The 27,851-nt window shown below is 38.9% G+C and overlaps 1 long non-coding RNA gene across 1 annotated transcript in view; it reads left to right on the top strand.

Annotated features, from left to right (window-relative positions):
- Positions 1-27,851, top strand: part of LOC119871074 — a 246,458-nt gene that overhangs the window by 52,862 nt on the left and 165,745 nt on the right. Inside the window, exon 2 of the long non-coding RNA XR_005356620.1 lies at positions 21,996-22,099. This is a non-coding gene — a long non-coding RNA (uncharacterized LOC119871074). The remainder of the gene's footprint in view (positions 1-21,995; positions 22,100-27,851) is intronic.

Raw genomic sequence — 27,851 nt, 5'->3', positions numbered from 1 at the left:
GACGATTCTTTGACAGGCTTTCCTGGAAAATGGCCGAAGACAAAGGCCACGTTAGCATGTAGGGGGCAAGAACCGAGTAGTCCACTTCGGGCTGTTCCCTTGGAAACACCTTGGCTCGGTCAGGCCGCACTTGTCCTCTCTTCTTATCTTTTTTCCTTTAACATTGACTGCCCTTGCTGCCTGCAAAAGGAACACCTTGAAAAGATTAATCATTAATTTCAGAAAAAGTTACTTCAAACACTTCAAAAGTCAATGTAGGAGAGGGAAAGCCCCAGCAACTGGTCACAGAGTCACACTTGACATTGGCTTCATCATTTTATTTATTCTTTTTTTCTGTCTTGAAAAACAAAAGGTCAATTCTGTTTTATGGCATCTGAGACATAAATGCATATGAGCTTAGGGTGTGCTGTGTTGAAATACTTATTGGTTAAGTCAGACACTCATATTTATAGTCTTATCTCCAAAGACCTGTGAAGTGTATATTATTAAGTGGAATCTATATTGAGAAGTTTTGCTCTCAGAATACATAATGTGGCTGTTTAGTTTCTTTGCACATACTCATTTTAAGCTAAAGAATTTCAATGGCTTTTGGATATTCAGCTATTTTTTTTTTTAATGTCTGTGGAATTCAACATGCAATAAGTCACTCTGATTGACAGTGTTGGCATCCCACAGAGGTGATTCCCTGGTACTAACTCTGGGACTGAGGAGTTTCGACACAAGGTACCAAACCTGTCAGAAATTATGTTTTCCATTTTTTTCAAACAAAATATCAGGTCACTTTGGTCCACTACTCCTTCAAGTAGCTGTAAAAATGACTTGAAGATGATCAGTTATCAAATATTTATAGTTTGGGTATTTGGGATCTTTTTAAGCTCCAAAGAATTTAGTACATTTGACAGATATTTTAAGTACCAAAAATGTGCAAGATACTGACTTAGGCTCTCTCAAGATAAAGCAAGTCACTGACAATAGCTAACATATACTCAGTGCTCTTCTTGACCAGGGCACTGTTCTAAGTATATTCTGGGCATTAATTCATTTAATTTTCCCCACATCCCTATAAGAAAGTGTTATTGTATATCCCAGAGGAAAATAATTTGATAAAAGTCACACATCTAATAAGAGGTAGAACCAAGAGTTGAGCTTTATTCACATATTACTTCAGCCCTTGAGGACTTGTCAGTAAAATGAAAGAAAGGAGGGGAGTAGAATAAAATATATAAATAGTCATAGAGCAAGCTATAGGATATAGAAGTAAAAGTGTTACGGAGTCGAAAAAAGGAGGAATTACATACATTTTCATCAAAATGGAAAAATCTTATTTTAAAAAGTGGCATATTGATTGGCATATTAGGGATAATTTATATTGAAAGAATTGGATCTGGATCAAGACTTTCTTAGGAGAAAGAAAAGTAAGAGCAGGAGCACAAGGGCAGGATATGAGGCACATTTGGGGATGAGCAAGTAGGTCAGTTTGGTAAGATATGTGATAAAGAAAAAGTAGTAGTCTAAGTGACACTGGAGAGGTCAAATGAGGTTTAAAAATGTTGAAAAAAAAAAGAAGAGAAAAGAAATAAAAATGTTGAAGAAGGACCAAGGAATGTATGGAAGTGTTGAATCACTATATTGTACACCTGGAACTAACATAACAATTCCAGGGAGTATGTTAACTCACTGGAATTAAAATAAAAACTTTAAAAAAATGTTGAAGTATATTAAATGCTAGGTCAAAGAATTTTAGAACTCAGCAATGTACAAGTTTTTGAATTTTTGAATGAGTAAAATGATTAAAGCATTGTTGGGGAAATATTACCTAGCACTGGAATTTATGACATTTTTCATTGATTCAACTTCTAGTTTCAAACTGTATAAAATGAAATATCTATATTAAGAATAAGAAATAACCAGAGGTTATTGTTGAGGTTATATACTAGAGCACTGATATATATCCCTGATATATAACCAGGGATCCCTGGGTGGCTCAGCGGTTTGGTGCCTACCTTCAGCCCAGGGTGTGATCCTGGAGTCCTAGGATCGAGTCCTGCGTCGGGGTCCCTGCATGGAGCCTGCTGCCCTTCTGCCTGTGTCTCTGCCTCTCTCTCTCTTTCTCTGTGTCTTTCATGAATAAATAAATAAAATCTTTAAAAAAAAATAGGAAATAAGGAAAGGAAAAATGGAGGTGAGATGTACTTTTGGTAAGATGCAGGAGGAGCCAGTCAGTCGCTTGTATTGGTTATCAGGTGAAATCTAAGTGAGTGGTTTGCAGGATGAGCTGGACAGAGGAGAGAGCTCATGACCATTGGTCACTAGTTCCACTCCCTGGCCACACTTCAGAATCACACAGGGCACTTCCAGTATCCCACAGGCAGGGCACTTCCCAGACAAATTACAAGGGGATCTCTGAGATTCCAATTGACATGTCAATACTTTTTTAAAGTTCCCAGAGAGATTTTATTGTGCCACCAAAGTTGAGAACTATTGCTTCTGTAAGTCAAGGAACGAGGATTTGACCTTCAGGGCTGACAGTGAAAATAGAAAAGAGGAAAGAAAAGAATCTGAAAAATAGTTTGAAAGGAAAATCAATTCTTTTGGAAAACGTCAGGAAAATTGTTTCCCTAGCTCCTCCATTCATTCAGTTAAAACAAACAAACAAACAAACTTTCCATATTCAATAAACACACTTGGAAAATTCGACAAGCTTAATCAGAACATAGAGCTCCATTGATACCAAGGCAAAAAGTAGTCCAAGGTGGGTTATTAATAACCTTAGAATGATTAACACCTCTCCCGTCTCCTAAATAGGGAGTTTAGGAGCATCAAATGCAATAATACAGAACAAAAAACACAAGTGAAAAACCAGCACTATAGTCATGTAAGCCATCACTTTAAGCAAAATCCAACATAGTAGCTTCACATTAAATTTATCATTCCCACTCCCCTGGGATAATAAACTAGTTTTGTGATTCCATGGTATAACCCGTAAGAAACACCTTTGGAAGTTGTTTCTGGAACTTCAATAAGTTGAACCCCAAATTCTAAGTCCATTGGTTATGCTCGGTGCTCCAACAGAGTTGATTCTTTTGCTAACTCTCTTTTCTTTTTCTTCTTCTTTTTTTTTAATTTGAGTATAGTTTCCCCACAAGGTTACATTAGTTTCAGGTGTACAACAGAGTGATTCAAAGTGTCATTGCCATTTGCTACCTCACTTTAAATAACAACAGCAACAAAAGCTACATACTTTGATAATCACTTACAGATTCAGCAGTTACCCTTGATTGATTGAACCAGTAACTGGATGCCAGTAGCCAAAGAGTTGGTCCCTACTGTCTTTGTGAACCTTTCCTGTGTTTTACAGGGTAACATTCAAACTGATTACAGCAACAAGGCAAGTACAGTTACCTCGTACCCTTTGACTACCGACCGCTATTACTCTTAGAAATTATTTTCAAATAAATTTCAATATGCTACCAAACTTTAATTAATCAAGTTTCAGTTATATTTTTACCAGCATAGAAGGAAAAGAGATTAGAAAAGGAACCAAATGAGTTTGAGCCACTCCCTTTAAAAAGGCAATGCAAATGCAACTTGCCTCACACCATTACCCTTTGAAATCCCATCCAGTCTCAAAATTATGAATGTCAGTTATCTTATCCAGTACTTTATGCCCCCAAAATGTTTTACAATCACATTTAGCTGATCCTCATAAAATCTCATTGAGGCATGGTAGAGTTGATATTCTTCTTTCATAGCCTGAGACATCAAGGTTCAGAAACATTAAAGAACCTCTAAGTGATTGAGCAAGCCAGTTGCAAAGTGAGATTGCAGTATGTATCCACTTTCCGTTCTGCAGCTCACTGTCCTAAGAGATTTTCGTGTTAAAGTGTTCCACAGGACAAGTTTTCTTGCCTGTAAATCTAGGCCCTTGTTGGGCCAAAAATCTTTATATTTGGTAATAGGCCCACTAAGTAACCAAAGACAGAATTTTTCAAAGGTTACTTAAGTTCTCTGCAATTTAAGCATCTTTGTAAAAAAGTACTGATCCAGAAAACTGAGAAACTAGGTCTAAGATAATTCCTGAATCACACACTGCTTCACATTGTTGAAGTGGTAAGAAGCAGAACACCAGATGATGGGTTCAGGCCAAGGAAAAATTTATAGGTGTGTGTAATGAAGCCAGTTTTCCCTGTTTTGCCTTGTTTTCCTGCTTCTTTCTTCCCAGCTCTATCAGTGTTTAACCAACACAATTTATTTATTCAACATACTGTTAGTGGGAGCCTATTATGGGGCAGGCACTTCATAAAATCCTGGAAATATATTATACAAGGATGAATAATAAATATACTATCCCGGCCCTGTGGTTCACAGCTTAGTAGGGGAGATAGATCTATAAACAAATAGCTCAGGCTACACTGTGCTACACACGGCTGCTGAGTTGGAAGTAAAGGAGGGCGAGAACACAAAGGAAGCACCAATTAACCGCCGAGAGGAAGGAGGCTGGGCGGGCAGTCGAAGCCCCCTCTCTGCTAGGTCTTCCATGAGTGTGTAGGAGTTGGCCAAGGAGAAGAAACAGCCCGTTAAAGGGGGGGCTGGGGGGTGGGAGATTCTTTCTAAGGTTACGTAATTACATTCTAACAAGATTCTAAATCACAAGTAGAAAGGTCAAGTAGTGTTTTCCTGAGCTGAGGCCTTGTCTGCTCCCCGCCCCCCACCTCTTTCCAGATCAAAATCCATCTTCAGCAGCTCCTTATCCGTTCTCTAATTTGCACAGCCAAGCCTAAGTGGTAAAGGGGCTACAGAGATGTGGCATAGTGAGAAGATGGATGGCTTCAGAGTTAGAAACCTCAGACTCAAGGCCACGCCTGAGTTGGAGGAACAAGAAGGGGGAGAAGAAAAGAGAGACAGGGAGAGGACATAGAAGGAAGAGAAGGGAGACAAGGAGGAATTGGCATTAGTATTTGCAAAATTGTTCTCTTGGAAATGATGGCGTCTGGACTGGGCCTTAGGGGGTCATTGGATCAAATGGGTTAGAGATGATGAAAGCAAGTGCTTTGTAAAAGGAAGAATCTAGACACTAGACACATAACGCCATCATCACTTCAGCCTGTAATGGAGATGGGGTGCATTCTCAGGGCCAGCTGCAGCTGGGCTCCAAGGGCCGCCATCTCTGAAGAGAAGGCTTCGGGGAGAAGAGTTCTGGAAGATCTGAAAGAGCCTGTGCGCGCTCAGGGGTGTGACCTCCCTGGGCTCTGTTGCGCCGCAGAGGGAATTTCCTGTGCCAGCTCAGCCACAGCCTGCCTTCCCTCCAGGGTATCAAGCTCCAAGTTTACAGTTCCTATCAGGGAGTCTCTTTGTTTGAACAAAGCCTCATTTGTTAGGAAGTGTCACAGATCAGCGTGTATCAGATGCAAGATTGAATGTCCCTCAAGCACAAAGACATGCAAAGCTATGCCAGGATACCAGCAATGAGGCTTTTCACCATGAGAAAACAGATGGTCGGAGTGAAAAAGGCCAGCCTTTATGGGAGAGAAATGCGTCCAACCCACCCCCACCCGTTCCCCACTTCCCCTTTCTCCCCCCCTCCCCCCCTCCCACCTTCTTTCACTCCATTGCCCTGACAGGGAAACATTCGATATGCTGCAACATCATCTGATGTTTGTGTCCTTTTAATTAAACCAAGAGATCTGGAATAGGGACCCCCTTGTCTTTGCAGAGAAATGATTTCAAAAAGAAGATAATAGAACCTCTTTTTCTTCAGGCTGGCGAGAGCCTTGTGTGTAATTTGTCCTTTGCAAGAGCAATCAAAGATAACCGGTGCGCAATTGATTACGGGCTTTGTGTCCTTTTAATTACTTGTTTCTACACACTGGTTTAGTTCCATGCTGAAAGCAGATCTGTCTGGGTTCTCTCTAAGCTGTAGTGCTCTCTTTTGCTTACATGGTTGAATAATAGAGCTATTAGGAAACCATCGCCACATAGAACAATCCTATCAGACTGAGATAGATCCTGAATCTTGCCTTTCTTTATTCTTCCAATAGGCCATTAGATGTTTTTATGGAAAACAAGGTTAAAGAACACTACATCATTGCTCGGCTGCACAAAACTACTCTAAAAATTTCAGGAGGGTAAAGGTTTCCTTATTCCCAAAGTAGAGTTTACAAGGATACAAGGACAGAGGGTCAGGATTTATGTAGCAGGTTTTTAGTTTTTTTGGTTTTGTTTTGTTTTGTTTTGTTTTTTTAATTGACAGAGACAGGAATACATTTTTTTTTCTCTATCTCTTTTTACTGGACACTAATCTATTGACCAGGGTTATTACTGAATTACTTTGAAAACCCATAGGGGGAAAAAAAACCCTAAAAAGTGATCACAATACACGGATCAGAGTTTTCATTTTTGCATTCCACGTACAGAAAATGCTGTCAAATCAGTAAATGCCAGCTGGAAATACAGGAACGATTTTGTTCTCGTTTTAAGCTCAGGCTAAAAGCAGAGGCAGTAAAAGAGGAGCTCGCTACTGATAGAACACTGACTAAATCTCTATGCCGCAGTTTACTGACCTGCTACTAACTTATGCCCTAGAGACAGAGAGCAGCTAATGGTTGTGACCACATAAAAGAAAGCCATCTAATTTCAATCTGTAGACGCTGAGACTACAGCTGCTGAAATAGGAAATGAATGGAAAGCTTAGCCAAGTGTGTGATCCCCAGTAAGCACACTAGATCCGGGAGCCCGGCCTCCTGCTTTATCAAACGGTCCATAGATGGGAGCTCCTGCAAACAGTGAAACTACCCCGAAGTCTGGGAAAATCTCCTGCCAGACTCAGGTCCTTTATGCATCACTTCTGCTGTGACATTAGATTCCTCTGCCTTCCCAGAAATACTCTCTACTTTACAAGCAGGCCTCTGCCTTGGATGTGTGTCTGGTGTGTGCCTGGCATCATGGGAAACACAGACGTTGACCTCCTTCCAATTATGGGTCCTTCTGACAAAGAACATGTAGTCTAGGCAAGGAAATGAGCCTTGGACAAGTGAGCTAGCCTGTGAAAAAAAATGAACGTGATAGGTTCTAACTTAGAGGAGAATGAAATCAATATACAAAGATAGACAGATGAGACCTGGTGCCGCATGTGGGATGAAAGCTGTGCTGAAGCATAAGTGGGTAGAAAACGGATTGGGGAAGGCAAAGAAAAGAAGAGAAAGCCTTCTTGCCTGGCTTCATGAGGCAGTGATGAGTAAAACAGGAAGATCCATAATGAGAAGTGGAAAAAAGAGGAACTATGGATAAGATCAAGCCAATTACAAAGAATTTCATGTCTTAGACTTTTTGTTTCATTTTCTTCCTTTTCTTTTTCTTTTTCTTTTTTTTTGTTAGCAAATATTTATCCAGCACTCTCTATGTGATAAGTGTTGAACTAAGCACTGGAGTTTGGGAAATCTATTCTAATTCCAGAATAGAGAGTTACGCTCTCTATTCCCAGAAAACTCACCCTCAGATGGAAAAGACACATGGAGCGTATCAGCCATCAAAATTTACCCTGAGTCTCTATGCCATTCAAGCAGATCTTCATAGTTACAGTAACAAAATAGTCCTGTTCATTGGATGTGTTTATCTCCTACCCAATATAACGTGTTATCTTGCTGATACCTATAACATATGTTCCTATGTAATGTTCCTCCCTGTTGATTATTGGTTGATTATTACTTCATGAATCCCTATTCTGTTCCTGGTTCTTCTTACCTTTCGGTCTTCTTCCTTCAGCATTTTGTCTTCATTATCAGAGAATTCATTTAGCTCTTATTGGATCTCTCCTGTGATGTTTCACGTTATCTGGGCTCTTCCGCAAAGTTCAGTTTATTTCTTGAAACAATTAAAGATATCTTAAAGCAACTAGAGATATGTATGTATGTAATTAAATATATACTATGGATGTGTATATGTGTTTGTATACATACACACATACACACACACATATATAAAGGATTTCTAGAATGTTGGGATGTTGATATGAAAACCATAGTAAACTGATCTTTGGGAAAATATACTGAGCATTATAAAAATACAATTTAATGAAATATTTATCTAAGCACTGTATCTCTATGGTTCTATAATAAAGTTACGAGCAAAGCACTATGGGAGTATAGAAGGAGGGGCCATTAGCAAGTATATGGAGGTGAATTTGATATGGATCAACCCCTTGGAGTAGCAAAATGAGTATTCTATGAGGTATAACCTAAAAACAGGTATCATAGATTCCTCATCTTCTTTCCTTCTCTTCCTTTGGTGAATCCTCTCCTAAATTATTTAGAAATGAAGTATTTCTGGTTTTCTTCTCCTACAAATGCCTGCCCAACAGAATGTGCATTGTCGGTGGGCTCTGATGCAAATCGCTTCTCAGCAGCAGCCACTCTGCCATTATACTCTAATTTGCAGCCAAGCTGGCTTTCAGCTGGTGCCTTGTCCTTGGGCTATCGTTCACTGTCAGGGCCTCTCCAGGGCACACCAGCTGTTATCTTAACAACAGAGAAGGAGGAAGCAGTCATATGTCACTGATACCCAAGAAAAGCCTGCCTTGGCTGCCATGATTCCTCCTCGGTTCTGGGACTGATAATTGTGTAGCTAGGATCAGGGCTGCCCCCGGGCAACTGGTGAAGTATATGATTTTTTTCTTAATTAATATCCATTTTTCTCTGGCCCCTACCTTCCTCCAGGCCTCAGGTCAGATTCTGCAATTCCAGAACTTATTCAGAATGCCCTCTCTGGATAAGAATTCAATCTCAATGACAGTGCTTTTCAGTTGACATGCTAATATTTATCCCCAGTATAAACTTCACGTGTGTGAACACACATACACAAATGCAAACTTTTGCATAAATTGTTATTTATACAATTATTTGTTATTTATACAATTCTCTCTGAGGCCAGCCTAGGATAAGAACCCCTGTCTCCACCTTTTCTTTCTCTTTGTGATGTCTCTGTCCTTTTTCCCATTCTTTCACACCTCATTCTTTGATAAGAAAAAAAGTTCTAATCTAATTCATAAGAAAGCATTCAATAATACTTTTAATATATATATTTTTTAATTTATTGACCTTTTTAGAAAAGAGCCAATAAAACAACTGATTATGGAGCTGGTTAAAACCAAACTCCAACTAAAAGGAGCTGTGGATATACTTTTCCTGCACCATTCACTCATGCAGCCACTGTTGAGACAACTGCAATAAATTTGTTTGGTGAAACTCTGTGTATGACTCATAAGGAATTATGAAGAGAAATTCTTTATTTTTCTTCCGAGGGTAATTAAATATTAAGTTGGAGAAACTAATGGTTGAAATCCCCTTCCCTTTGAATTCTGAGCGATGGAGATCCAGTTTTAACAGCTGCCTACTGCCTCCCAATGCCTATGTTTTCGAGAAGCACCATCTGTTTTATTGCACAGCTGCATGTCGCGCTTGAGCGTCTGTAGGCAGGATTCTCAAACAGCTAGCTTGGTATCATCACTCCTCCTGGAGGCTTTCAAAATGGCCCTGGCCTTCTCCAGGAAAGGAAAAAATAATAATAACTAGAAAAGTTAGGGAGAGGGATACCTGGGTGGCTCAGCGGTTAAGAGTCTGCCTTTAGCTCAGGGCCTACTCCCGGGATCCGGGATCGAGTCCCACATCAGGTTCCCTGCATAGAGCCTGCTTCTCCCTCTGCCTGTGTCTCTGCCTCTGTGTGTGTGTGTGTGTGTGTGTGTATCCATGAATAAGTAAATCTTAAAAAATAAAAAGTTAGACTGCACCACTAATTAGGTAAATACAGGTGCAAGAGCAATGAGAGCTAAAGGAAGACTTTTTTAAAAATGTAATTCTACTTTGTCATTTTCTTCCAGCCTACCAAAAAGTAATAGGTATCCCATCTGAATATTTCATAAGAGTGAGTTAGCTCTGACATCTTGATTAATTCCTCCTAATAAAATATTTTCAATGATCTTATCACTTCTACACTAAACTCGAAAAGAATTGAAAAAATGAGCAATTGCATTGAGCGACTCCTTAGCCGAACTGGACTCATGAAAAAAAAGCTAGAAAAACCTTTTGAGACACTAGGGTGAAAAAGTTTCAGGATACAAAGGAGGATCAGGCCATGTTGGTCCTGTATGCTACAACAGAAATGATGAGAACATGACGTATGCTATTACACCCCCCCTCGGTGCCTGTTTTAAACATTGCTAATTGGTTATGACATATTTTTCTACTAAGCCAAGACATGGTCTTGGAATTCTTCTGAACACAATTGTACAAGCATTCTCTATCAAGTGTTTAAAGTGACAGATGAGATAAAGCTCATTTGCTATTTCTACCCCAGATCATTGATAAGAGTCAGTGGACCATTGCAAATGTCGTAGAGCTACTCGTCTTATAGTGGGTAGAGGACAAGTGTCCAAGGTAACTGCTTCTCCTTGCCATGTGACTGGAGCTGGAGCAGCAGTCCTAAACCACAGCCTCTGGACCAAAGCTGACTTGCTGACTGATTTTGTAAATAAAGACTTATTAGAACAATAGCCACACCCAATTGTTTATGTATTGCATATGACTGCTTGAGTTACATAAACCAATAACTCAACAGGCTAGTTTGAGTTTAATTTTTTCACTTCCATCCAAGGATTACACGTAGTTCAAAACTCTGGATTCTGATTTGGACTCTGTGAAGATCTTTATCTTCTACAAAGAGATCACACAAGAACTTTCTACAATACGGAAAAAAAGACAAAACAAGAACCTGTGATTGGCTTACAGACCCCCACGGCATTTGGGGTCAAGAGCCCTGGCGGCGTGCTCCTACCACTAGAAACAGAGAGGCAATATGATGCAAAAACAGGGTTCTTTTCCCTTCCTATTTCCTTGCCTTCCCATCGCTTTCCCCAGCAGAGGGATTCACGTTTGGCTTTTACATTATCCATGAGGCTTTTTCTAAAACAGAGGACACCGATCCCTGGTGGGTTCCATGGTCAGCCCTTAGCAATGGCCTAGCCCTGAGGGTCACTAATGGTCTGAGGAAGAGGTATACCTGTTAACACGGCACCACCCTGCAATTATACATTTTTTTTTTTAATTATACGTTTTTATTTGTAAGCTGCTACATGTATATATGTTCATGTTTATGTCAACTCCTATGAACTCTCTGTGATTCTTAGCATTCTGTTCTCAATGTACTGTTTTTAAAGGATCAAAACAAAATAACTCCTTCAGGAGTTTTAAGACACAAAAAAGGGAAAAGGGAAGGTGGACATTAACCTTTCTCAAACACCTCCTCCGTGCTAAGTACTGAGCTTCTTTATGCTTTCCCATGCACAAGTTTATTTATTTCTCCTAACATCCTGTGACATAGAAAGGATTCTATTTATGTTATTGAAAGTTTCCTGACATGGATGAACTCAACACATGACTCTGAGGACTGAATAACGAAAACTCACTCTCATTCTTCAAGAATGTTTTCCACGGAGAAGGATTCCTATATTGCTGTGCAATGCCTTAGATTTTTTTTCCCCCTGTTGTTCCAAAATTCTGATCTCAGAAGAGAAAGAAAATGGGAGTGAGGATGGAAAAGGAAAGGGGACAAGGTCAAGAAAATGTTGGCAAAGGAGGAAACAGAAAAACATGGGAAAGAAAAATAAAAAAAGATGGGTGCTATTTCTCATCCTGAAAACTACTGTTAAATCATATTCCCGGAAGACATTCCTGTCCCTAGAGAAGGAACCAGGCAAAAGGACATGTGTGCCAGCTATGAGCAGATGTGTATTTCCCAATCTCTGCTGAGAGATAATAAAATCCTTTGACGGGAACTTCAAGGAATATGGTGTCAGCCTGACATTATTTAATCTCACCGTACCTGGCAAGCATGGGACAGATTTCTGAGAGGTTTTGCCCTGGCAAGAATAAAAGGAATCCATACAGGAAATTCCTGCAGAGACTCTGTAGCTGGATCTGTTGTCAAGACTGCAAAATCAGTGGAGGCAACGCAGCATTGAAGGATGGCGAGCTGCTCATTTCATGGGTCTTGGCCTTGGCCCCTGTTCCAAAGCCACGACCTACTCACCGCAGAGGGCGCCTTTGCTGGGAGTGGAGGGACAGCCACGCTCTGCCCTGGAGGGGCAGGAGGTCAGCCAGGCCCTGCCTCTTTAAGAGGCATTTTCCAAGTGACTGGCAAATGCTCACCATTTTCCTCCCTGTTTAGCAAAGAAGAGAGATGAACTGCAACCATATTCTGCTGAGTTTTAAGGGCAGACAGGCTTGGATATCTTGCAGGTTTATTCAGCACACTCTTCCTCCACCAGCTGAGTTTTAAAGCAACACTGTTTGATAAAACCAGCACAGATATTGTGCAAATAATCTGACTGTTTCTGCTTTATCCCACCCCCACACCTTCCAGCAAAGGGTGCATTTAACCATATGATGGTATAATGCAGAGCTTTTCTGTCTTTTTTTTTTTTTTTTTTTTGTTTAACGCCAATCCAGATTTGATTAGCAATTAAACTGCTGTTTCTTTGGGACATTTCCAAGTCCTCTTTCTTTAGCAGAATTCACTAGCCCCTAACAACTAGGGCTTCTCCACGCTGCAGCTTCTAGCAGTTACAAGGCAGTGGTGAGGAGTGTCAAATCTGTGAAGTCTGAGGCAAGACCACTTGAACACACATTCTGGCTCTGCCAGTGGGTAATCTTAGGTAAGATAACTAACCTATATCAATCTCAGCTTACTCATCTATAAATTAGGAGGAGTCCTGCTTTGCTGGGTTTTTATGCAGTTCAATGCACTGATACAGTCAAAGAACTTAGCAGAATGCCTTAAATAGTAAATGAAAAGCTCTAAACTATATCTTTATCTATCCATGTATATGCTGCCATTATAATCATTTGTTCTAATTGTCAAAGTTTTATGATGATCTTAAAAAAAAAAAAAAAAACACCTTGTATTAAAACAGTAGGCAGCTTTTCCTTTAGAGCTGAACAACATACCCCATCCCCTTCCCCCTACCCCATGAACTATGACTTCTGACCCACCCCTAAGGGACTATTTCCTGGCTCCCTGTGATTCCAGCAATGGACTGTTGTTCTTTCCTTCTATCTTGAAATGCAGTATTCTTTCCTCTAGATATAGCAGGGAAAGAATATAAGAGAGGAAAGTACACTGTTAAAAAAAAAAGGAGAATCACGAAAATAAGAAGCACTAACCGAAAGCACAGCAAAGAAAGAAAGACAATAAGAATGAAAGAAAAGCAAGACAGATCAAGAAGAAATAACGAAGACAGAAAAGACCCCTCAACAAAGACCGAAGACGAGAGAGAAACCTTCCGGCGGAACATGCCTGCATTCCGGCCTTCCTTCCTAACCCTCCACACGCAGACGAAGCTCCGAAAGAAAGACAAAAAAGAAGCCTAGATGTATCTCACACTTGCCTAACTGAAATGTTATATGAACTTTTCCTGGTATCTCATTTTGATAGATGAGATTAACCATCTATTTGATATGTAGGTCACTTGCATTAGAGAAAGAAAAAAAGAAAAGAAAGAAAAGAAAAGAAAAGAAAAGAAAAGAAAAGAAAAGAAAAGAAAAGAAAGAAGGAAAGAAAGAAAGAAAGAAAGAAAGAGAAAGAAAGAAAGAAAGAAAGAAAGAAAGAAAGAAAGAAAGAAAGAAAGAAAGAAGAAAGAAATTGTAATTCTTTTGTCTTCAGGTTCTATTTTAGTGCAGCTCTGCATACTTTTACCCTCAGTAATTGATAAACCTTAAATTGTTAGGTGGCTTTAATAGGAAACTGGATCCATTTAAAAAAAAAAAAAAAGTCTATCCCTGCAAACGGCACTACCACCCTCTTGAGTCTTCCTTTTTAAAGTGACTTATACTCATAGAACAATACCTTCAGCTAGATGAGTTATTTACTTATTGGTATTCAATATCCCTGCAATTCTTGCTCAAGAAAAGGAAAATGACTGCAAATCAAGATAAGTAGGGAAGAAAAAAGAAAAGAACAAAAAAGAAAGGAAAATGACTGATGTGCTAAAGACATGGGTGTGAAATCCTCATCTTCCTTGCAGCTCACTCTGAATTAAGCAAGCAGTACGTGACATGTGCCAAAGTTGGATCAGCAGTTCAAGCTGCACAGATGTACCCATCTGGTATGCAGGTGTTTGCACTGATACTCTCCAGCCAAACTTCCAGGGGGTAGCATTTTCGTGGAGCTAGCTCCATACTAGTACAGGGGAAGAAAAAAAGGGGGACCACCCACTGATAATATATGGTGCTACTTCTAGGTTGACCACATACACTCAAAGAGTGGTTCTTAAATTTCAAATCCATCCAGATCACTTGAGCAGCTTTATTTAAAAAAAAAAAAAAAAAAAAAAAAAGATTTTATTTATTTATTTGACAGAGAGCACAAGCAGGAGAGTGGCCCTCAGAGGGAGAGGGAGAGGCAGGCTCCCCGCTGAGCAGAGAGCCCAACATGAGGCTCTATCCTAAGATCCTGGGATCATGACTTGAGCCAAAGGCAGACACTTAGCTGCCCGAGTCACTCAGGCACCCCTGTTTTTTCAAAGATGTATTTATTTGTTTTAGAGCAAGACTGCACATGTACATAAATGGTGAAAGGGATAGAGGGAGAAGGAGAGAGAATCTCAAGCAGGCTCCCTGCTGAGAACAGAGCCTGACACAGGGCTCAATCTCATGACTCTGAGATAGTGACTTGAGCCTAAATCAAGAGCTGGACACTTAATTGAACCACCCAGGTGCCTCTGAGCAGCTTTTTAAAAAGGTAAAACCTTGAGCCCTTCCCCAAGAGATTTATATTCAGCACATATCTATGGCATGTTTGAGAAGTCTATTTTCAACAAGCAGTCTAGGTTATTCTAATGGGAGTGTTCCTCAGTCTGCAGATTGAGAAACATTACTCTAAAACATAGAATAAAATGGGTAAAAGAACATCTAGAAATTAAAAAGCACTTTTATAAAGTTTGCAGCCTTCCTCCTCATTATGTGCTATTGCCTGCAACATTCACAAACACAATAGAATACTTAATGAGAAAAACCAGGAAAAAAAAAAAAGCGTTTGATAAAGCAAACTCTGGGTGTTAAGAAACCATTGAAAATTCTTTTGTGCCTATCTATTAGGTCCTATACCTACAAAGCGCAACTAAGCACAACTCAAGGTTGGAATGCCAATGATACACAGTTACCAAGAATGGTAGCCCTGAACCCAATCATGAGTTCCTAGCCGATTTCACATGATTCTTAGGCAAGTGGTAGCATAACCTATATTCTGGTGTTCAGTGTGTTGCAGTGACCACTATAAAATATGAATCATGTCCCCTAATAATTTTTCTCAGAACCCAAAGTCCCCTAATAATTCTTCTCAGTCACCAAAAGCCACTTTCCTACTCACTTATTCCAAGATTGGGAGATAGAAAGAAAAGATAGAACTAAGGAAACATTCAAGAGCTCAATTACGTAAGTAATTTTGAATCATGTTGAGTTTAGACTTTATTCAGTAGGTGGCAAGAATCTTTGAAGCATTTTGATTAGAGGAATACAATGATCACAATTATTTTAGAAATACCACGTGGGTTATAAACCCTGAGGGTTTTGTAATAATGTATATGAAAAGATTCTGCTGAAAACAAAAATGAAATATTTAATAACACGTTGATGTGGTAAAATTATGTCAGCAATAAAATTATCCACATATCAAGATACTCCTCCTTCATCTAAAGTAAAGGGGGGGAAAAGACCCAGAATGTAGCCCTTCTCGTTAGCCTTAAGGATAAATTTCTAAGAATAATGTCCATTCAATAAATATTTATTTTCATGCCCATGTTATGTTAGGCACTCTGCTGGGTGTTGGGGAGTAAAACAGGGAGGGTCTCCACTCCAGAGGTGTTTATAGTCTGCTGAGACAGTCACTGAACAAATAATCAAATAAGCTATGGGTTTTCCAAATGGCTCTTTGCTCTTCCCGCTATTCCTCGCAATGCCATGCTTTGATTTCTTTTCACACGTGAGTCCTTTCCCTATTCCACCTTTCTTTAAAGGCTCCTAACCCAATCATCAGGGGTCTCAAACTTGCTGCCTCCAGACCTATTTTTTTTTGGCCCACACAATGCTGAGATCTACTTTCTTAAAAAATCTGAATTCCTTGCCAACATAAAATATGAGCTACTAGTTTCTCTTGAATATTTGGACATACTGAACCTTGGTTTCTACAAGACAGCAAGTGTCCAGAGTTGTGTAGCAGCTGTCATCTTCAGAAGTAATATGTTCCATCTACATAGCCACGTTTCAGACCAGTCTGAGTCACCTCTTGACATGCAGATGATCGATTGACACTGATCATCTCCCTTCAGTTGCTATTTTTCCTACACCGGGCTCATCTCACTCATCTACATTACTGGCCAGCCCCTCTTAGATGGTTGAGTTTGCAACTGCCGCTCTACCAAGAAAAACTCAGCAATCCTTTTACAAAATCCTCTTCAGCATGGTCTCTCCCCTGGTTGCACTGCTGGTCAAGTTTCTAGACTGAGTAAATAATCAAATACTGTTCATTAGTCAAATTTATTTATTCAAATATTTCTTCAACTTCTCTCTCCAGCTGGGCCTTTCCTTAGATCCATCCGTCTCCAGCAAACCAGATACCTCATTGGTCAGCCCCAAATATGACATGCCATTTTCTGTTTTATTGTCAATCATCCTACAACAATTTCTGTATCTGGAATTCATGCCACCTCTCCAAACTCTATCCAATTCTGTCTATCCTTGAGTCCAATTCAGATCCTCAACCTCTTCCGTGAAGCCTTCCTGACTTCGAGCTGGATGTGCTACAGCCGCTCTATAAACCCTCATACCACCCCACCAGAGCCTCTGTAAAGCCTTTCAAGCTTCCTGCCTCACAACATAGCTTTCTATATTTGAACTCCCTGAAGGCAGAAATCCCATCCAATTTTTCCTCCTTTTCTCACCAGCACAGTGCATAGCAGAGGACAGTGATCATCTACTTAATAAATGAGAGATTTTACTTAAAACTTATTGTAAAGTGAATGGGAAGGTGCTAAATGTGCTAACTTCCTGTAGGAGACTGCTGGCTGTTTTCAGGGCTCAAGCAACACAGAGGTGTACTTGTTTGGGGATAGTTCTGCAGCTGACTTATTACTCCCTACTTTTGCTGTTCCTATACATGTGTCCAGTGGAAATATGTTCATTCATTCCATGTCAGTTCCTTACTTCGTAATCTAGTCCAAGACATTTTCTCTTTCTTCTCTTTAAAATGTGACGCAAAATAGGGATAACTGGGTGGTTCAGTCAGTTGGGCATCCGCCTTTGTCTCAGGTCATGATCCTGGGGTCCTGGGAAAGAGTCTCGCATTGGGCACCCTGCTCAGTGGGGAGTCTGCTTCTCCCTTTGTCTCTGCCTCTCTCTCTCTCTCTCTCTCCTTCTCTCTTGAATAAATAAATAAAGTCTTAAAAAATTTTTTTAAATTAAAATGTTACACAAAATAACTTTAAGTCTTGGTTCTAGACTCTAAAGCCATAACAAATTTGGGATTTATCTTGTTTCTCCTTGACTGCAAGTCCTTAAGGGTACAAACTTTTAGCTATCATATCTTATACGACTAAATAAATGCTTTTGTTTCAAGTGCCCTTCATTTACATTCAGAATCTGTTTCACCAAAAAAACAAAACAAAACCAAAAAACAAACTTGGAATCCTTTTAGACATTGAATTCTAGAACTAGAATGTATTCTCATGATTTGGGTATGCATGTTAGTCTCTATCCTTGTAAAGGCTATATGCTTTTCTGTAAAATAAGAAAAAAATACATTCTGAAAAATTAAATTTCTTATGCAATTTCACACAGTTACTGGAATCATCTGGACTATTTCAGTTGTGAGTGGAATGAGCAGAAAATATAAGTTTATCATTTTGAAAAATGATCTTGTCTACCCACCCACTGCTCTAAGCAAGAGTGTCCTGAGGTCACCAGTTATCCATTCAGCTGTTCAATTAGCACCTTTTGAGAGCTGAGAGCTGTGTGCTCAAATACCTGGGGCACACACACAAAATTTCCCTGTTCCCTGCTTATCAGTTTCACTTCCAAGGTCAAAGGAGATTTTTTTTTTTTTTCTTTTTATAAGGCAGCCTTTCAATTACAATCTTGATTCCAGCAATCTTGCTCCCACACTTCTGGCCTGTACTTTATCTCAGCTAGCCATTTTAAAATAAAAATAAATTAATTAAAATAAAATAAAAACAGTTCTCTTCTGGAGGGTGAAAGATTTCAGAGCCCAGTGCGCCCACAGGCAGATCACTTATAACTACCCAGTTTAGTCATAGAGTCCAAGTTGGCAAATTATGACGTGCAAGCCTGCTTTTTTTAATTTTTTTTTAAATTTATTTATGATAGTCACTCAGAGAGAGAGAGAGGCAGAGACACAGGCAGAGGGAGAAGCAGGCTCCATGCACCGGGAGCCCGACTTGGGACTCGATCCCGGGTCTACAGGATCGCGCCCTGGGCCAAAGGCAGGCACTAAACCGCTGCGCCACCCAGGGATCCCCAAGCCTGGTTTTTAGTTCCAACCTGTTTCATACTCGGGCTAGCCTAGCTATTTCCCTTATTTCCAATTCCTTGGACATACCATCCCTTCTGGCTCACTCCCAGCCACAGTGCCCTAAACTCAAGGGACAGCTTCACTTCTTTGCCTCAACCTGAAGCCCCTAAGCAGATGGCTTCTTTTGTTGTTTCTCTCACTGGACCCTCCTGAATGCCTGTCTTCGCACACAGTCCAGGTCTGTCCCCACCAATTCTGCTCTTAATTCAAATCTCATCTTCTCTCTCTTTGCTGTTTCTGAGAAGATTCACTAGTTCTCTTTCTCTCCCAATCCTGTCTGGTCACACTGTGTCCTGGTCTCATCTCTTGCAGTCAACCAGCCCCAACTCCTCTTTAATTTTCTGTCAATAAATGGCAGGCTCTTCTTATGATTTTTGGCCAAACCCTTGTGTTTCTAATATAAAGAATAAAGAGGTGAAAAAACTTAAAAGTCCTTCCATTAATGTTAGCATAGAATGGGGAGAGAAACAAAGTCACTAAGCTTAGAATACTAGGTACTCAGCACGTATAAACAAAAAGCAGATAATAAGGCATTGTTTCTCAAAAGTGTGGTTCAAATCATTCTCAGAAGGATTTGTGGGAAGAGAAGGGGGGCAGGTTGTTTGCTTGATAAAATCCTGGACTCTACCCCAGATAGAACCACAATCTCCAAGGACCTACTAAGAATCTGAGTTTTTTTACAAACTCCCAGTTCTTCTAATGCACAACCTTAAGAACAATGTATTGTTCTTTAAAAGCAGCTGTTCTTTACCCTATGTTTGTTCCATGCCAGTCTATAGGTTTCTTCTATACTCAATATGGCTTTAATATATTGTTTTTATAGAAACAGGAGATATAGTAGAGAATGAATGAGCAAGTTCTTCCTCATGAATCTTATATTCTAGTGGGAAAAACAGAGATCCATGGTCTTCATAGCAAGAAAATAAAATGAAATTGATGAAGAGTCCCAGCCACTTCATTTGAAATTTGTTCTTGAGGAACAAAGATTATGTATAAATACACACAAGTGCATTTATATATACATATTTTATATGTAAACATATGTGTATTTTCTATGTATTTCCATAGGCACACAAAATAAGGGAATATAAAACAACAAATTTGCAATAGCTAGGACATTTGAGTCTTGTTCTTTTAATTCCGAGGAATTGCTTTAGATCCATCTACAATGTTTTTGGAGTATTACTTCTGAGACTTTTGTATAGGCTCTACAAATGTATCCATTCTTACTGAGATTAAAAATTTTAGGGGTACCTGACTGAGTTAGTAGAGCATATGACTTGATTTGGGGGTCTTGATTTTGAGTCCTAGGTTGGGCATAGATATTACTTTAAAAAATTAAATAACAAATGGTAGGAGAGAAATGCTTAGTGATGAGCACAGATCTCAATCCACCCATCAGAAATGCAGCACCAGGAGAAAACGTGTGATTTGGCAAACAGGCACCAGAGCAGGGCCCAGAGTATACTCGGCTGGATGTGTGCACATGTCTGATCCCCAGACTTCAAGACAAATAATTAGTACGAACCCACCCACAGACTCACTTGAAATTGCTAGGTTCACAATATATATATATATGGAAAGTCACGAATGCCTTTCTGGATTGAAGTAGAAATTAAGGGAGAGAAAGGATGAAAAACATAAAAGCAGCTCTGAGCCAAGCTACCAGCTTACCTCAACCTCTTTGCTCTCGCACAAAGATATATTTCATTGGCAGTGTGAATATATGTGTGACCAACATGAATGCTGAGGATTTAAAAATCAGCCAGCAATCCCTGGGCCATTTCAGCTGTGTTTCTACTTCACAGGGCCTCTTGGGGACTGCTGGGAGCAGGTGTGAAGTTCCAGTTTATTAACAAGTTAAGTCAGTGTTGCTATGCATTTTGAGGGCCCTAAAAGGCTAGCCAACTTCAATGAATATAGAGTAGCACTGCACTGGAAAAACACACACAAAAAGAAAATACAATCATTATGACTATTACAAAATACACCTGTTAGATGTGTACTATTATTTCAGGTACTGTGCTGAGTGATTCAGAAGCATCATCAAGTTTATTAAATTGTTTAGATAAATTAGTAAAGAATTTTTTTTTCTGGATAAAGAATATTAAATCTATAGTTGACTGTGAGGATCCAGCCTGTATCAAATAGAATCTCTAGTTTGTCTTCTCTACACATTGGTCTACTTAATTCCTGGCTTGGCTTTGCCAACAGAGCTTAAAATTTGGGCCATGCCTATCGGCTGAGTGCAGTGTAACCTATGAGGCTTGATTACCCATGAAAAGTTTTCCGAAGGCCATAATCTCCACCATGGCAGGTAGAATGTTAACATTTATTTTGCTGTATTTGAGAGGGCACCAGAAGGAAGAAAGTAGAACATAAAGTATTAGTGTTAGACACAACTTTAAGAACTATGTAATCCAGTCCCCTAATTTTTAATCTAAAAAAAGGAGAATGAAGACCAAAGACATAGTCTGATTTTGTACAGTCTTCCACATTTCCTTATGTGTTCAGGCTTTTGCTCCAACTGTCTGGCTTTCAACACATGGTTCTCTGCCAAATAGAACTCGCCTGCTATTTTCGTTCTTTCTAGAACTTTTTGCCTACATAGCCAGCTCACAGGACTGAGAGGCTAGAAAAGCCACCAGTCTCCTCATAACTGACAGCCATGGAGGATCATACTGGCATGTTCAGAACCATAAGTAATTATAACGGTGGCTGGCTGGAATGGATTTTATAACTCAGAAGTGTTAAAGTTTAGACTAAAATTGATGCGTGATGGCACTAGCCACATTAAAAAAATTCAGAAAAAGAAACAGGTGGAATTAATTTTAACAATATATGTTAGTTAACCCCATATAAAAAGGACATTATCATTTCAACGTATAATCAATACAAAAACTATCAATAAGATATTTTACATTCGTTTTTCATACAAAGTCTTCAATATCTGCGTGTACGTATTTTACACATACAGATATTATACTTACAACACGATCTCAGTTATGACCAGTCACCAGGCCACATATACCTGGTGGCTACTATATTGGGCAGAGCAAATTCTAGAAGCTTCCAGCTTTGATAATTTGATGCCTCTAATGTATGGGTTATGAATATAGTGGGGATAAAATTACATATTCTATTTCTTTGAAAGAAAATATATGTAAATAGTGACTTTCATTATTCTGACTTATATTTGTGTCAAGGGCACCCACATAATAAAGCCTCTCCATTGACAATTATTATTGGAAGATGGAGGATGGGAAATGTGGTCTGCTACCATGTGGATTTCTAATAATTTAGCCCACTATCAAAAACTCTGTAAAATTCTTTTCTAACTCTTTCCCATTCTTTTCACAAATCAGGAGAGTGGTTCAAACCCACGTGTACCGAGGACAGTGATAGAAACCAGGCAACCCCTATGAAGAAGGATTATGGAATTCATTCTGGGAAGACTCAGAAGAAACACGTGAGTTATCTCCAAATATCTTAAAGCTTGTCATGCCGGGGAACAAAGACTTGTTCTTTTGTTCCTAAGGGATAGCAACCCTAAGAGTCCAGTTATTATTGAGTACCCACCAGTATCAGGCACTGTGCAAGGGCTTTTAATACATTATCTCTAGTTCTTGTATCTACCTCAAAGTAGATAAGATTATCCCATTTTATAAGTGAAAACAAAGGGTGAGGGCACAGAGTGGTTAAGGTATGTTCCTAAAGTCACACTGAGAAACTGACAGACAGGGACTCTAGTCCAGGACTCTCTCCACATCAAAAAAGCCACAATTTTACCCTTCCACTTGCTCAGGCCAAGAAACTTGAAGCCACCTTTGAGTCCTTTTCTTCTCTCACACCCTCCATCTACACCTTCAGCAGACTAAATCTGCTCTACTTTCAAAATACTCAGAGTTTGAGTAATTCTCACTATCCCTGCAATTACCAGCCTGCTGTAAACCTCCAGCACATCCCATCCATGTGATTAGATAATTTCCTCCTAACGGCTCTCCCAGCTTCTGCTCATGGCCCCTTCTGGTCTACATTTGACACAATAGATAGAGTCATCCTAGAAAAGAAAACTTTAAGGGTATCACTCCTCTGTTCAAAGGTATGACAGCCTAGCTCAATATGGATAAAAGCCAAAGTTATTGTCACAGTTGCCTATCTAAGATTCTACTCGGTCCCATTGCTGTTATGTTCCACCTTCTTGCCAGTCCCAACCCTGGCTTGGGGCCTTTGAACTTGCTATCTCATCTACCCAAAATGCTCTTCTCTGAAATATCTGATGAACTTTCCTCACCTTTACCTCCTTCAGGTTTTGATTCAAAGTTGCCATCTCAGTAAGGCTTTCCTAACTACTCAATTTTCAATTGCACCCTGCCTATTGATCTTTTTTTTTTTTTTTTTTAGACAGCACAGATTACCACCTCAGAGACCATACTTTTTAAATTCTTCCTTTCATCTATCTTCTCTTCTCCTAGAATAATATGAGTTCTATGAGAGCATGGATTTTTTTTTTCCTGTTTAGTTCTGTCTAGTGTCTAAAACAGTGGCTGGCACATACTAGACATTCCATAAATGTCTGTTGAATAAATTACTAGGTCCCACAACCATGGGGTCCCGCTGAACCAATCTCTTTGAAGACAGACATCACTGAGCTAAGGCCCACAGCATTATGGGAACACAGACTATCAAAGCTGAAAGAATTACCTGACTTTCCAAGTAAGACCAATGGAGAGACACTAAAGGGAAATGCGAGATTTTTTTTCTTACAGTGGCTTTAAAAAGGTAGTTGAGCTACATGATGTCAAAATTGACTGCAAACCACATGTGGAAAATTGATGTGAGGGAAAAGAGGGTTAAATTCATAAGCTTAAAAGATCTTCCAAAGCGTGGAATTCTGTGATTCTCAGGTTTGTTCCACCTTAGGATGGGCTCATGTGTCCAGGCCATACTGTCTTCTCCAGCTGGACATCTGAGATATACTGCAGTAGCTATAGGGTATACCGCCATCTTTTATAAGGGGCCCTGACTATCTTCCCTTAGCATCAGACTAAAGGTTAAAGACTGAAGGAATAAATATCCTATCCTATTGTGTCCCAGAACCTAGGGAAGGTTGAAAGCCAGGAGCCAGAGTGAGTATTTAGGAGAGTCATAAGCAAGGTACCCAGGACAGTGAGATTGCCTTTTGTGGCACACATCACTACATTTCATCATCTATGCTGTAGGGTGAGCAGGCCTTCCTAGGAGATACTTAAAGAGCCTATGTAATCTCTGGAAGTGTCTGGAAAATTTCCTGACTGATGATTCCTCCTCATATCTAGTACCTTGCAAGTGATCTCAAATTTTCTGAACAGATATAATAAAATCAGGTAAAATGATGCTTTCACTTATAATACAGTAGACACTTCAACAATATGGGGGTTAGGGGCATCAACCCCCCACACCATTGAAAATCTGTGTATAATTCATAACTCCCCCAAAACAGAACTACCAATAGCTACTGCTGATTGGAAGCCCTACCAGTAAACAGTTGATTAACATATATTTTGTATATTCTATATTATATATACTGTATTCTCACAATAAACTAGAGAAAAGAAAATGTTAAGAAAATCACAAGGAAGAGAAAATACATTTACAATTCTGTACTGTTTATTGAAACAAATCCGTGTAAGCCCATGCAGTTCAAACTTTTCTTGTTCAACCATATATTGCTTTTTTAACCAAGGTTTAAATGAAGGAACAAGAATTTAGGAAGGTCATAACTTTTGTACAAGAAGCTCTATACAATGTCAACTTCCATTTAAAGTTTCTTATTTTTAACAGTCATGGCTATCTAAACCCAAAGACTTTGCCACTGCAGAGAATATTAAATATGATTGCCTCTGGTTCTAACTGAAACAGAATTAAAATTCTTAAAATGATATTTCACCCCACACTACAGAAGTTTCCTTTTGAAGTAACATAAGTCACACATCAAAACTTCCAATGAAAAGGTTCATTGGCTGTAAGATACAACTAATTGATTTCAAAAATCTTACAAGGCATGGCATTTCTATTTCTTATTTTTATAGACCTGGAAAGAATCGTTCTTAAAACAACTGCAGAGTTCTTAGAGTTACCAATTTAATTACAATGTTTATTATATTCAAAGAATCCTTTGCACAAAGGTGCAAGGTGTCTCCTATTTTCTTTGTCTCTTGTCTCTAAACCAAAGGTAATATTGTCAAAGACAAATTTGAGGCTTGCATGAAAAATAAAGTATGTACAAGAAAGTGGAGTTAGCAAGGAGCCACATGAATCACTGGTTTTTATTATGAAATCATGCAATAACATAAGCTCTTTGCAATAAATAAACAAGTATAAGAAAATGAATGATACAAACATCCAAAAGGCCTATATAACTGGCAATAAGCTGAGACTTGGAAGCATTTTAGATCTTACTCTTTGAATGTGATAAAAGTTAACTGGAAGACCCTCCCTACAAGAACAAAAACATTCTTTTATCTTAATAGATTTCATTGCTTTGAATAGTCATGACCTGTGAATAAGACAGTTGGTAGAGAACAGATGACATATTTGACTGTTTAAGAGCTATTCCTTCAAGTTACATAGCAGGTCTTTAGTAAATGATTCTGGAATAAGAAATAATGTTATCATTACTATTCTTCTGCAAAATACCGTTCTCTGCCTACTCCCCACACTGACAAACCTTGTGTGTTCAGAAAGTTCACCTGGAAAATTCTCAGGATATTACTTTTGCCCATATTTCTGCAAAACTGGTAACTCATTCCAGAACTAGAGAACAGATGTGAGAGTATTCAAACAAATGAAAGATATCAGCATGGCTTGAATTTAAGGTCATTATAGCAAAAGCAGTTCAGGCCAAAGGTCTAAGAATACATATGATCCAAGTAAGGGCCTTTGCTATTGAACTCATCCAGGCCAGAGTTTTGTGTGACTTTTCAGGGAATACCTGGCTCTCCAGCAAAAGGAGAAAGAGAGAGGGAGGACTCTATGCTTACATCAACAAATCCCATGGTAACTTCTTTTAGACAATCAGGGCACAGAAATCAAAGGGTTGCAAGACTCGTACAAGAGGAAGGGGTGACAACATCCAAGAGAGATGATTCTAAAACATCTGCTAGAAGTTCAGCTACTTGGCTACTTGGACCTGCACAGTTACAACCTGTGACTATCACCAGCAGCCTTACCAAAATAACTTGGTACTTCCTTTTACCTTAACACGATACAACAGGAGGTGATTTCCTATTCTGCAAACGCTGGGTTTGGGGGGTTTTGATTTTGTTTTGTTTTCTTTGTTTTGTTTTGTTTTGTTTTAATAAACTCTAGGAGATAGAAAAAATGCTGAAGACTTCTATATAAATCATTCCTCTTGTGTTTACATTTGAGTGCCTTGCTACATTCATCTAATGACTTTAGTCTGCTTTCCTTTTGCAAACTCAGCATGGTTATAAATACAATAAAGAACAGTATTTCTTAAAAAAAAAACAACAACAAAAAACAAAAAACAAAACAAACAAACAAAAAAAAAAAACCCAGCATTTCTTCCACCATCACCATTCCCAAGTTGAGTTCAAACAGTGCAAAGATTACATCTTCTTTAAAGCTTTCTTATTATCCCAACTTTTTTTTTCTACTATTTCTACTAGTAGGAATTAATAGCCACTCTTCCCCAATTTGGATTAGTTTTATTAACCCATGTAGAAATGAATGCATCTCAAAGCAAACAGTATGTACTTTGGATGTGTCTTCCTTGAATGGTTTACCGAGAAATGGCAAATAAAATCTGAGGCCTTGAGTTTTCTTGGCAGAGTAGTCACCTGTTTCCTGTCATAATAAATTGTCCTTTTGGTCTTCAGCTCACTGCTTCTTGACAGCTTATTCCTGTCATGTGAATACATTTTCAGAATAATGATAGACAACTGAGCCACAGTTCACCTATGAAAATCAACGTGTTTTTAATGATGCTTTCTAGAGAAAGCTGGAATATTTGACTTGTCAACATTTGAGACATTCAATTAAACCAGTGACTTACGTTGAAAATTGGTGAATTATGGGAAAGATTAAGCTTTGCAGTGGAGAATACATGTTAAGTGACCAAACAGACTCAGTTGTAAGCAAAAGCTCTAATTTTGAAAGAATGCCAGCTAATATATGTAGAAGGAGTGATAGAATTAATAAAATTACCACCTTGTAAATTTTAAAGGAATTATTGATTTAGGCAAGAATTACCATGTGGCATTAAAACCATAGGAAAAAATGTATAGAGGGATCAGATGTCTGTGTAATACTAAAGTAACGACATATAGATTACTTTCTGGTAGCAAAGAGAGCATCCAATACTATAGTGGATGATTAGGAAGTCCTTAACATATGCAGTCAAAGCAATGCAAATGGTGGGAAACCCCAAGTGTGTGTCTGTCCCCTGATGTAGTGCATGACAATCTAAAATCGACTACCAAAATATTTACTGTGATTTGATTAAGTCTTTCCACACAGATGCAAGACAAATCCAGAAAAATGAGGTGTTCTACAGGATAAATGATTGTCTCTTTTTGTCAAATCAGTGTCATGAAACAAAGAACTCTTCTAAACTAAAACAATTGTATTTTATTTATTTTTAATTATTTTTATTTTATTTTATTTTTTTAGAGAGGGATAAACGAAGAAAGAGGACAGGGGAAGGGCAGGGGGAGATGGAGAGGATGGAGAGAATCTTAAGCAGCCTGCATGTCCAGTATAGAGCCTGACACAGAGCTCAATCTCACAATCCTGAGATTATGACCTGAGCCAAAATCAAGAGTTGGACGCTTAACCAACTAAGCCACTCAGATGCTCCTATTTTTTTTAACTAAAATAATTTTAAATGATCAACCCCCAAATAAAATATGTTATCCTGGATTAGATCCCACGATGAACAAACCAGCTGAAAAGGATATTTTAGGGATAATATTTAAAAATTTGAATATTGAATAAATATTATATGATATTAAGTAATTACTGTCAAATTTCTCAGGTGTAATAATTTTGGTTATATAGGCAAATGTTCTTATACTTTTGTGCTTATACACTGTACTTTAGTACTTAGGAGGTAGAATGTGATAATGTCTACCGTTTTCCTTAAAATGCATCAACATAGTAAAAATGAGTGGAAAGGAAGGAAAAGAGAGTGAAACATTTTCTTCTGAATAAGTAAACAC

This window comes from Canis lupus, chromosome 3 (assembly GCF_011100685.1).
Source record: "Canis lupus familiaris isolate Mischka breed German Shepherd chromosome 3, alternate assembly UU_Cfam_GSD_1.0, whole genome shotgun sequence".
Classification (NCBI taxonomy): Eukaryota; Metazoa; Chordata; class Mammalia; order Carnivora; family Canidae; genus Canis; species Canis lupus.
The sequence above is the reverse complement of the archived record's forward strand: the minus strand, read 5'-3'. Positions and strand labels throughout refer to the sequence as shown.